At 46.5% G+C, this 13,216-nt stretch overlaps 1 protein-coding gene and 1 pseudogene across 1 annotated transcript in view; both read left to right on the plus strand.

Annotated features, from left to right (window-relative positions):
- LOC134957099 (uncharacterized) overlaps nt 1–13,216 on the plus strand; it is a 64,857-nt gene that overhangs the window by 34,546 nt on the left and 17,095 nt on the right. The window lies entirely within an intron of this gene.
- On the plus strand, nt 468–585 carry LOC134964227 (5S ribosomal RNA; annotated as a pseudogene).

Raw genomic sequence — 13,216 nt, forward strand, 5'->3', positions numbered from 1 at the left:
TGCTTTTATGAGAAAACCTGTATAAGAATACATCTACATTGAATAATGGGCACCTATATGTGGATTTACACCTAATATCATCCACTATTATTACTATTTTTTGCCTTTATTCTGTTTCTTCTCCATTTTCCTTTTTTGAAATCTGTCTGTGGATTTGACCTGATTACCTTGAACAATCCAATATATAGGTCTAACAGATTCAGAGATATCAAATTCCCTTTGTCTCACTTCCTTCTTTTCATGCGCTCTCTCACCCATGAATAAAGGATTGTCCTTTGCAATGCATGTTATAGTAACAGAGACTCCCTAGTGGACAGCAGAAGCGCAGCACTTACCTCACTTTCCAATCCTGATTTACCCTTAAAAACGTCATACTTCATACTTACCTTGAATTTCTAAATTAATCTTCTCAAACACTCTCTCATCCAATTGGGTACCCCTGTATGCCAATAGATGTTCCCCTAACCATCTACAGTCCTACCACACTGGACATGCCGATCTCATCTGATCTTGGAAGCCAAGCAGCGTTGGGCCTGGTCAGTACCAGAAAGGGAGACCCTCTGGGAATACCGGGTACTGTAGTATCAAGGGACATTACAACCCATTGATGTACCCAGGAAAGCAGAAGTGTACTTTACTTCCTTCATAACCAGAATATCTAGGCGTCAACACTCTCTCATTGCCCATTCGATGGTCACAGATGGGCAAAAGCAGAAGTGACTGGTTCTGTAACACCTTTTATCTTTCTCTGAATAATAGTGGGGCAATACACAATTGCAACAATCCTCTACTGTCTTGAATACTGATATCATATCATGTGAAATGTCTACTCAATTGGCCACCCTGTAGGATTTTGGAGTCAGAAAGCCGGTTTTTCTGGTTCCTCTCTTGTGAGTATATATATATATATATATATATATATATATATATAAATCTCACAAGTTGATAGAGAGAACTAGAAAATAGAAACTTTCGCTTAGATAAACGTCATACATTGATATTCACCTAGAATACAGTGGGTGTGCATAGAGGCAATTTGCCACCTAACTGATCATGAGTGAGTAACATATTTTTCTGATTTGATTATTTTTTAACAAATTGTCGCCTATTAAAGTTTTTGTAATGTTATCGTCTGTTTAGAACATTAAAAGTTAATTGCAATATATTTACATTAATTGATTTAAAGTGTGTCCCAGAGAGACATAAAACAGTCTTTTTTGCTCCTTCGCAACCCCCCCCCCCCCCCCCCCTCTCCCCCATAGTTTGCTCTGAACTAATTTCTGGGAGCACCACCAACCTAGTTCTACTACAAATACTCTTCAGGTAGAGTCAGTAGCCATATGTTGGTTAATATAGATATCTCTTAAAATTTAAAATAAATTTGACCAACGCCAATTTACAATCCGATCCAGTGTAGATTCCAAAACCCCAACCTAGCTTTGCTGACAGACAGGGCTATCCTACAGGAAGCCATCCTACAATTGGAAAAGTCGCAGGTCATTGTCCCAGTTCCACCTCATAGGTAAAACATGGGTTATTATTCAGACCTTTTTGTGGTACCGAAACCGGATGGTTCGGTCAGACCAATTTGAACTTGAAATCATTGAAACCTTACCTGAGGGTGTTCAAATTCAAAATGGAGTCTCTCAGAGCAGTGACTGCAGGTCTGGAGGAGTGAGAGTTTCTGGTATCCCTGGATATCAAGGATGCGTACCTCCACATTCTGATTTGGCAGTTTTCAACAGGCTTATCTCAGATTTGTACTGTTAGACAGTCACTATCAATTCCAGGCACTGCCATGCGGCCTCTACACAGGACCGAGGGTGTTCACCTTGATGGCAGAGATGATGGTTCTCCTACGCAGGCAGGGGGTGAACATAATCCCATATCTGGACGATCTGATGCTAAAGGCATCTGCTTAGGGAACACGGTTGGATTCTAAATCTTCCAAAATCACATTTGGAGCTGACCAGGAGGTTGTCTTTTCTGGGAATGATCCTCGACACGGAATTGCAGAGGGTGTTTCTCCCAGAGGAGAAAGCGTTAGTGTTACAAACAATGATCCAGGATATCCTGAAGCCAGCCCGGGTTTCGGTTCATCAGTGCATTCGCCTTCTGAGGAAGATGGTGGCCTCTTACGAGGCTCTACAGTACGGAAGGTTTCATGCACGGCCCTTCCAACTGGATCTCAAGTGGTCGGGATCTCATCTACACATGCACCAGAGAATACGTCTGTCACAGAAAGCCAGAATTTCACTCCTCTGGTGGCTGCAACTACCTCACCTTCTGGAGGGCCGCAGGTTCAGGATTCAGGACTGGGTCCTTCTAACCATGGATACAAGTCTCCGGGGCTGGGGCGCAGTCACTCAGGGGGAAACTTCCAAGGACAGTGGTCAAGCCTGGAATCCAGACTGCCAATAAACATTCTGGAACTAAGTGCCGTATGCAACGGTCTTCTCCAAGCGGCCCATCTTCTGCGAGATCGAGCCATTCAAGTGCAGTCGGACAATGTAACGACAGTGGCTTACATGAACCGACAGGGCGGAATGAAGAGCAGAGCTGCAATGTCAGAGGTAACAAGAATCATCCTCTGGGCAGAAAAACACGTGTTGGCGCTGTCAGCAATCTTCATTGCAGGAGTAGACAACTGGGAAGCGGACTTCCTCAGCAGACACGATCTCCATCCAGGAGAGTGGGTACTCCATCCGGAGGTGTTCACGGAGGTAACAGATCTTTGGGGTGTACCTCAAATAGACATGATGGCCTCTCATCTCAACAAGAAGCTTCGGCGGTATTGTTCCAGGTTGAGGGACCCACAAGCCATGGCGGTGGATGCCCTAGTGACTCCGTAGGTGTTCCAGTCGGTGTACGTGTTTCCTCCACTTCCACTCATTCCAATAATTTTGAAACTCATAAGGAGAACAAAAGTTCAGGCAATCCTCATTGCTCTGGACTGGCCAAGAAGGGCTTGGTACGCGGTATTCTGGATCTACTGCTAGAAGAGCCGAGGCCTCTTCCTCTTCAGGAGGACCTGCTGCAGCAGGGTCCGTTCACTTATCAAGACTTACCGCGGCTACGTTTGATGGCATGGAGGTTGAACGCCAGTTATTAGCTCGGAAGGGCATTCCGAACAAGGTTATTCCTACCCTGATACTGTTATGCACACCAGTGCCTGCAGGAAAGTACTGGTGTCAGAACTGTTATGCACTCCAGTGCCTGCAGGAATGTACTGGTGTTTGAACTGTTATGCAAAACAAATGGATTCACAGACAGACTGGGGAATATGACATAACGTACACAGAAGGTGATAGGGTAACAAAATACACACAAAGTGAACAGAGAAGCCCAGAGGCTAAGGAACTGGGTATCTCCCTTGTATTAGAACTGCTCAGATGGGAAAAGCAAGATGTTGTGTTTTAATACGTAGAGAACCCGAAATGCTGTTGCTAAGGGCAACAGCAAAACCCTAAAGGGTTACCAACGGGTGTGGCAGTAAACTCCTTGGTCAGAGATGGAATGATAGACACAAGGAGAGTCTCCACAATCCTAATTCTCACTTGCAGTGCACAGGTTCAGCTTACTGCCACTAAACTGACCCCTGACACCTAGCACAGTGAGAAAGGATTAGACAGGCAAGTCTTAGAATACAGCCGCAAACTTGCTAAGTTCACAGAGTAGTAACAGAACCCCAGCAAGCTAAACGACTGACTCCAGTCTTACTGCTAGGTCTGGATTGGCAGAGTGTAATACCAAATCCCCAGGCCTATTTGCAGTAAGCAACAAACAAATACAAAGCTACACAGTACTGGCTAACTTTCATGAACTGACTAACCAACAAAGATTCAGCAGCATCTGCTTACCCTGAGAAGAGGCCTTATAAAGCAGGTGCTGTCCACGCCCCACTCAGACCTCACAGACTGTGAGCACAAAAACCAGCACCGGATCCCCTGCCGTGCACAGAGCCTATAACCACTGCACAGCAAAAGACCCGAACCGGAGTATCAGCTGCGCTCAGGTTACTCCGCTAGCACTTGTCTCCCGGTTGCCATGACGACGTGGCAGCACAGGGCAGGAGACCCTAACAGATACAGGCTAGGAAAGGAGTAATGTCTAAACATTACCATCGTATTTGGAAAAATATGTATCTTGGTGTGAGTCCAAGAAGTTTCCTACGGTGGAGTTTCAACTGGGATGGTTTCTCCTCTTCCTGCAAGCAGGTGTGAATATGGGCCTAAGGTTGGGATCCGTAAAGGTCCAGATTTCGGCCTTATCCATTTTCTTGCAGAAACAATTGGCTTCCCTCCCTGAGGTTCAGACTTTTCTGAAAGGGGTTCTGCACATCCAGCCTCCCTTTGTGCAGCCTACGGCGCCCTGGGATCTTAACATGGTGTTACAGTTCCTCCAATCGGATTGGTTCGAGCCTCTACCAGAGGTTGAGGTCAAGTTTCTCACGTGGAAGGCTGTCACTTTGTTGGCCTTAGCTTCTGCTAGACGTGTGTCGGAGTTGGGGGCTTTGTCTTGTAAGAGCCCCTACTTGATCTTCCATAAAGATAGAGCTGAGCTCCGGACACGTCAGCAGTTCCTTCTGAAGGTTGTGTCGGCATTTCATATCAACCAACCTATTGTGGTGCCAGTTGCTACTCACTCCTCAATTTCATCAAAGTCCTTGGATGTTGCAAGGGCTCTGAAAACCTATGTGAAGAGGACTGCTCGTCACAGAAAAACTGACTCTCTTTTTGTCCTGTATGATCCCAAGAAACTTGGGTGTCCTGCTTCTAAGCAGACGATCTCTCGCTGGAATAGGTTCACCATCCAGCATGCGTATTCTACGGCAGGATTGCCGTGTCCTACGTCTGTTAAGGCCCATTCTACTCGTAAGGTGGGTTCTTCCTGGGCGGCTGCCTGGGGTGTCTCGGCTTTACAGCTTTGCCGAGCGGCTACTTGGTCTGGGTCGAACACATTTGCAAAGTTCTACAAGTTCGATACTTTGGCCGCTGAGGACCTGAAGTTTGGTCAGTCAGTTCTGCAGGAGCCTCCACACTCTCCCTCCTGTTCTGGGAGCTTTGGTACATCCCCATGGTACTAATGTGGACCCCAGCATCCTCTAGGACGTAAGAGAAAATAGGATTTTAATTACTTACCAGTAAATCCTTTTCTCGTAGTCCGTAGAGGATGTTGGGCGCCCGCCCAGCGCTTCGTGATCCTGCAGTGGTTACTTAGTTCAGTACTGCTTAGTTCTTGGGTAAGTACTGTTTTGTTACTTGGTTAAGTAATATTGTTCAGCCGTTGCTGATTTTTCAAGCTGGTTAGCTTGGTTTGCCTTGTATGTGTGAGCTGGTGTGAATCTCGCCACTATCTGTGTAAAATCCTTCTCTCAAAGTTGTCTGTCTCCTCGGGCACAGTTTCTAGACTGAGTCTGGTAGGAGAGGCATAGAGGGAGGAGCCAGCCCACACTCTCAAACTCTTAAAGTGCCAGTGGCTCCTAGTGGACCCGTCTATACCACATGGTACTATTGTGGACCCCAGCATCTTCTACGGACTACGAGAAAAGGATTTACCGGTAGGTAATTAAAATCCTATTTTTAGTTCCCAATCTGCCCCTGGTCTCAGACACAACTGCAGCAAAAGACACAAATGTGACACCCAGGTAAGTATGGGCGCGGGATTGTAGTGGTTCTCTTCCGATGATAGGGATTACTCTGGTTATCTTCAAAGAAGTTCTGTTTATTAATATACTCCAAACAAATTTAAGTACATGTGATTATATCAGCAACGTTTTTCACAATAAGAATTAGTACTATTCATAACATTTCCAGATAATTGGCATACAGAACACACAAAGATATAATAATGTATTTCACAGAAATAGGGCGAGATCTATTGACTCCTCAGTACTTGGTAAGTATTCATACGTCAACGTTTTCACATTTTCCAATTTCAATATTATAACAATTATGATCCAAGCTAACATATTAATTCAAGTTTACAACATTAGCTATATTTGTCTCATGGACAATATTCTATTAAGTCCGTTAAATATAACTATGGGTTAAAATAGTTTTTATTTCAGCTTTCTTATATCAAGTCTGATAAATAAATTAGTACTTCAAAAGCGTAGCTGGCTGGCTAAATCTGTACAGGTGGTGCACATACAACTGAGTTAAAGTTTTCTTCTGATTTCATCAGCAAAACCAGAAGACAATAGCTTTCAGCCTTACAATTGAGCCAAGCAACTTGTGGAAATATTCCATTTAGTAAACGAACAGCTTGTTATTTGAATTCATTAGTATCTTAAGGGCCCTACACATATAAAGATCCGCCGCCGAGCTGCCGGATGGCGGATACGGCCGACGGGCGATCCGGCGGCGGGGGGGCAGTGATGGGGGGAGTGAAGTTTCTTCACTCCCCCCGTCACCCAGCTCCATTGAAGTGCAGGCAAATATGGACGAGATCGTCCATATTGGCCTGCATGTACAGCCGACGGGGCACCAGCGATGAACGAGCGCGGGGCCGCGCATCGTTCATCGCTGGAGCCTCCACACTGAAAGATATGAACGAGTTCTCGTTCAAAAATGAATGAGATCGTTCATATCTTTGAGGAATATCTGCCAGTGTGTAGGGCCTATTAGCCACAGTTGCACTTTCTGCAGTTTAATGGTCGTTTTAGCAACAATGTTTATTGGTTAGGTAACTTTTACAGTGTAGCGTCTCCTATAGCTGTTGTAAAGACCAGGAGTATTAGAGCATAAACTCAGAGTGTACTCCAGGACTTCTGGGTCAGGTCACGCAGACAGGAGACAGATAAAGATATAACAATATATTTATTAGGTGTTTACTTAGTACAAGCTCTCTAACTCAACTATAAGATAAACACAGTTGAAATTAACCCCAGAACAACAGGTCCCAATAAACAGCAATTTACCGTCAGACTTCCCAGCACTTTCCCACATGCTCTTGTCCGGATGTAGTATAATTGTGGAGGATCACAGGAGTTTCAAGCAGTGTTCATACAGCAGAGCCAACAAGTCTGCAAATCCAGAGAAAAGTGGGTAATCCAGTAGCCACAATGCTCCCAGGCCAAATCCTCAGCACACTAGCAGGAGCTGAGACTCCAGGACTAGTAGCTTTTAGAAGCCAAACTCACACACACCTGGTGATCTCTTGCCTTCCCTTTTTAAACAACATTCTAATTTCCACCACCAAAAGTCCCTCCTGATTGGAAGAGTTCCATGAAGGTCTGTAAAAGAGATGAGTCATGAGGAGATCCCCCCTGCTGTTCGCATACCCCAGTGACTGACTCAGTCCTAGGGGAGAACAATGGGATCTTGACACAATTAATCCCTTGGTGATGGGGGAAGATAGCCAGTCACTCCCTGTTTTATCCTTTTATAGTCATACCAGGGCCGAAACTAGGATTTTTGTCACCCGGGGCAAGGTAGTCATTTGACACCCCCCCCCCCCCCCCCCCCCCCCCGGCAAAAAAAAATAATTCTTTTACAATAAATAAATAAAAATAATGATAAAAAAAATTAAAATAAATAAATACATGAATAAAAATATTATATATATATATATATATATATCTCTTTCAGAACTTTTTTACCTGAAAATTGCCTTTTCTAACATGAATTCCATATCCAGGAAAAAGTGTCCCCATTTTACACATTGCTGCAGGAAAAAGTGTCCCCATTTTACACATTGCGGCAGACAGGTGGCCCCATTTTACACATTGCGGCAGACAGGTGTCCCCATTTTACACATTGCGGCAGGAAAAAGTGTCCCCATTTTACACATTGCGGCAGGCACGTGTCCCCATTTTACACAGTACGCTGGCAAGTGTCCCCATTTTACACATTGCGGCAGGAAAGTGTCCCCATTTTACACATTGCGGCAGGAAAAAGTGTCCCCATTTTACACATTGCGGCAGGCACAGGTCCCCATTTTACACATTGTGGCAGGAAAAAGTGTCCCCATTTTACACATTGCGGCAGGCACAGGTCCCCATTTCACACAGTACGCTGGCAAGTGTCCCCATTTTACACATTGCGGCAGGCACAGGTCCCCATTTTACACAGTACGCTGGCAAGTGTCCCCATTTTACACATTGCGGCAGGCACAGGTCCCCATTTCACACAGTACGCTGGCAAGTGTCCCCATTTTACACATTGCGGCAGGCACAGGTCCCCATTTTACACAGTACGCTGGCAAGTGTCCCCATTTTACACATTGTGGCAGGAAAAAGTGTCCCCATTTTACACATTGAGGCAGGCACAGGTCCCCATTTTACACATTGCGGCAGGCACAGGTCCCCATTTTACACATTGCGGCAGGACGGTGGTGGAGGGAGAGAGAGAGAGAGGAAGGGAGAGGGGCTGACTTACATTTGAAGCGGTTCTCGACGCTCTTCAGCCGCCTCTCCCTCCTCGTCCGGTCTGCGCGGCTCCCCCTTCTCCCTCCTCCGGCGGGGTTTCGTGGAATGACGCGTTTGCGCCGTGACGTCACGACGCAATCGCGTCATTCCGCGAAACCCCGCCCCCCGAGCTGGGCACTCGGGAGAAGGGGGTTTCAACGTTATAAAAGTGCCGCGGCGGGTGTTAGTGGGTCTCGGCGCCCCCTCCAATCCGGCGCCCAGGTCGCCTGCCCCCCTAGCCCCCCCCCTAGTTTTGGCCCTGGTCATACAGTATGTGACCTCAGAGGGCTCCAACTGCTCCCAGCTTTCTGCTATAGGTGTCTAGTGACTGGGCCAGCATAACACATCACACCTGGCCCTGTTTAAGAATAATAGCTACTACAACATAGTCAGAATGGACCTTGGACAGTATATTCTGTCACAGCTGTCATGTTTCATTTGAAGTGTCAAAGACGTTGATATGCTGAATGCATACAGTAGATTTTAGTCTCTGGAAGTTGATGCTCTTTACTTAAAATAAAGCTGGGTGGGCCTCGTGAATAGTTATAGGGCACTGTATCAGTTATTATTATAATTCACTGTAGACTGAGGTAATTCCTATGTACTAAATAAGGTCCACGACTAAATAGTCACTCACTGACAGCTGCACTTACTGTATCCTCACTAAGGGGCCTATTTATTGACATTATTTTTACTAAAATAATGTGAAAAAGGGTGTTTTCACACCCTTTTCACATTATTTTAGTTTCACCTAAATGTATTAAAGGGGAATATTGTTAGGAACTGGCCGATATCAGCCGCATCCTATGCAATATTCTATAGTGTGTACGCAGCCTAATAGAACAGAACTGGGTAAAAACAGACAGACATAGAGGTAGGAAGGCCCTGCTCGCAGGCTTACAATCTACAGGAATACAGTATATATGTATGTGTCTGTACACACTGTATACGTACAGATATAGACATATATAGACAGTTGGATGGCTCTGGTTTAGTAAATGAACAAAAGTAGGCTAGCATGGTTGGCGTGGTAGTTAGCATTAGTGCCTCACAGCACTAGGTCCTAGGTTTAATTCCCACCAAGGCCCTATAGGTATGAAGTTAGTCTGTACACCTTGGCCAGTATTTACTAAAAATCCGAGTTTGTCCGATTTGTGTTTTTTTTTCTAAGTCCCAATCCGGGAATTCACTAAGCACCAATCTCGGCAGTGTTTGGACTATTCGTAATGGTTTGAATGACAACGTTCAGAAATACGAATGAATAGACCATCGGTCAAACGCGGCTGTTATTTCATAGAATACGGGAATTCACTATTTTTTCGTATTTGGGTGTTAGTTTCTGAGTGCTCAACTGCGGGTCCGTTTTTTTCGATTCGTTAAAAATAGCAGCAAAAAAATAGACCTGCTTTTTCCAGTCGAGTTTGGATAACCATGCACGGATCAGTGAGATCTGTGCATGGTTGTCTATGGGAAAGGGTCTGTTTAGTGTAAAATCTGGAAAAAAAAATTGCGTGGGGTCCCCCCTCCTAAGCATAACCAGCCTCGGGCTCTTTGAGCCGGTCCTGGTTGAAAAAATATGGGGGGGGGAATGACAGGGGTTCCCCCATATTTAATTAACCAGCACCGGGCTCTGCGCCTGGTCCTGGTTCCAAAAATAAGGGGGACAAAAAGCGTAGGAGTCCCCCATATTTTTGAAACCAGCACCGGGCTCCACTAGCCAGGTACATAATGCCACAGCCGGGGGACACTTTTATACTGGTCCCTGCGGCCCTGGCATTACATTATTTTGCCAAGTACGTGTATTATACAAAGGTCTGATTCTACACTGGATTATGTGAGTATAATTTTTGTCACAGGTACCCCGAGGATTCTACATGGAGAAGAGGACCGAGCCTCGTGGGAACATACGTAAGTATGTGTGTATGGAGGTGTGCATGTATGTAATAAACTTATACTGTCACGGTGTGTGTGTCCTGTTTATTTTGGGGTATTTTTTTAGTAGTAGTACTACAGGTACCAGCGGGCCCGGTTTTCCACCGCATGCTGGTACTTGTGGTTCTCCAAGTACCAGCTTGCGGGGGAGGCTTGCTGGGACTTGTAGTACTGCTACTAAAAACAATATTCACATTTTTTCAAAAGGCCATCAGCCCCCCATCCGCCGCCCTTGGATGGGGGGGACAGCCTCGGGCTTCACCCCTGGCCCTTGGGTGGCTGGAGGGGGGGGACCCCTTGATTTAAGGGGTTCCCACTCCTCCAGGGTATCCCGGCCAGGGGTGACTAGTTGGGTATGTAATGCCAGGGCCGCAGGGACCAGTATAAAAGTGTCCCCCGGCTGTGGCATTATGTACCTGGCTAGTGGAGCCCGGTGCTGGTTTAAAAAATACGGGGGACCCCTACGCTTTTTGTCCCCCGTATTTTTGGAACCAGGACCAGGCGCAGAGCCCGGTGCTGGTTGATTAAATATGGGGGAACCCCTGTCATTTTTCCCTCCATATTTTTTCAACCAGGACCGGCTCAAAGAGCCAGAGGCTGGTTGTGCTTAGGAGGGGGGACCCCACGGAATTTTTTTCAGAATTTCTAAGACTTTAATCAACTTTTTAAGGTACACAATGAAGCCCTGCATGGATCTCACAGATCCGGCCGGGATTCCTTGTGTTTTGTCAGGCAGTGTTTTACTCATCACTCCCGTAAAACACTGCCTGATATTACGAATCACATCGACATCGGAAAAAACGATTGTGCAAAACTCGGCAGCTTAGTGAATGATCGTATCAGGATTCAAAAAGTTGCAGTAAAATGCACCCGATACCATTCGAGTTCAAACACCCTTCAAAACGGCCAAAACACGAATCTTTGTAAATATACCCCCTTGTGTTTGCTTGGTTTTCCTCCGGGTGACTGATACACTCTGTAGTGTGTGTGTGTGTGTGTGTGTGTGTGTGTGTGTACATGTGACAGGGAATATAGGGGGTCATTCCGACCTGTTCGCACGCAGCGGTTCATCGCTGTTGTGCGAATGGGTCGGAAATGCGCATGCGGGGTGCCTGCAATGCGCATGGGCAACGACCAGAAGAAAGAAGAAAGTGATCGCTAGCGCGATCGCAAAGAAGATTGAAAGCGGGGAGGCGTTCCAGGGCGGATACTCACCATTTTCTGGGCGTGGACATCCAAATGCAGGCGTGTCCAGGCATTTGGAGGGCAGTTGTCTGACGTCAATTCTGGGACCTTCATCGCTAGATCCATCGCGTAGGGCTAGTCTTGTTCTGCACAAAACTTTTTTAGCAAAGCAGTGCTGCACAAGTGATCACAGCCCTGCTATGCTAAAATACACTCCCCCATAGGCGGCGTTTAGTTGATCGCACGAGCAGCAAAAAGTTGCTACGTGCAATCAACTCGGAATGACCCCCAAAGGGCCTAATTCAGAGCTGATCGCAGCAGCAAATTTGTTAGCAGTTGGGCAAAACCATGGTGGTTATTCCGAGTTATTCGCTCGGTAATTTTCTTTGCATCGCAGCGATTTTACGCTAATTGCGCATGCGCAATGTTCGCACTGCGACTTACGCCATTACGAGGTTTTTTTCTTCGTTCTGGTGATCGTAATGTGATTGACAGGAAGTGGGTGTTTCTGGGCGGAAACTGGCCGTTTTATGGGAGTGTGTGAAAAAACGCTGCCGTTTCTGGGAAAAACGCGGGAGTGGCTGGAGAAACGGGGGAGTGTCTGGGCGAACGCTGGGTGTGTTTGTGACGTCAAACCAGGAACGAAACTGACTGAACTGATCGCAGTTGCCGAGTAAGTGTGGAGCTACTCAGAAACTGCTAAGAAGTGTCTATTCGCAATTCTGCTAATCTTTCGTTCGCAATTTTACTATGCTAAGATTCACTCCCATAGGCGGCGGCTTAGCGTGTGCAAAGCTGCTAAAAGCAGCTTGCGAGCGAACAACTCGGAATGAGGGCCCATGTGCACTGCAGGGGGGGCAGACATAACATGTGCAGAGAGAGTTAGATTTGGGTGGGGTGTGTTCAAACTGAAATGTAAATTGCAGTGTAAAAATAAAGCAGCCAGTATTTACCCTGCACAGAAACAATATAACACACCCAAATCTAACTCTCTCTGCAAATGTTATCTCTGCCACACCTGCAGTGAACATGATTTTGCCCAACTGCTAACAAATTTGCTGCTACGTTCAGGTCTGAATTACCCCGACAGAGTGTAAGCTCCACTAGGGCAGGAGCTGTTGTGACTGATACACTCTCTGTAATGTGTGTGTACATGTGACAGGGAATATAAGGGGTAATTCAGATCTGATCGCTGGGCTGCGTTTTTTGCTGTCCTGCGATCAGATAGTCGCCGCCTACAGGGGGAGTGTATTTTCGCTGTGCAAGTGTGTGTTCCTATGTGTAGCAGAGCTGCTAAAAATCAGTTTGTGCAGTCTCTGTGCACCAGGGCCAGATCTAGGTGTGGGCGGATGGTGCTTTGCACACAGCACAATTGTGCTGTGGGCGCACCATCTGCATCAACCCCGAGTAGCCTCCGGTGCTCCCAGCTGTAATGTATTATAGTAGTGTTGCGACCGGCTCATTCTCTGCCGGGCACACTGCTGCTAATATACATTACAGCCAGTAGTGACGGGCAGTCGAGTCTGTCTCTCCGCAGTCTAATCCACAGCCGCCGCCCACCCTCCCTGCAGTGTGTTTGTAAAGGTGGCAGTGACACAGCCAGGGGCATGACGAGGCTGTGTGTGTGTGACTGCTGCTGCTGAGCTGTATCGGCGGCCGTCACTTCCTCCATGGTGAGTGGTGCCATCA

This window comes from Pseudophryne corroboree, chromosome 9 (genome assembly GCF_028390025.1).
Source record: "Pseudophryne corroboree isolate aPseCor3 chromosome 9, aPseCor3.hap2, whole genome shotgun sequence".
Lineage (NCBI taxonomy): Eukaryota > Metazoa > Chordata > Amphibia > Anura > Myobatrachidae > Pseudophryne > Pseudophryne corroboree.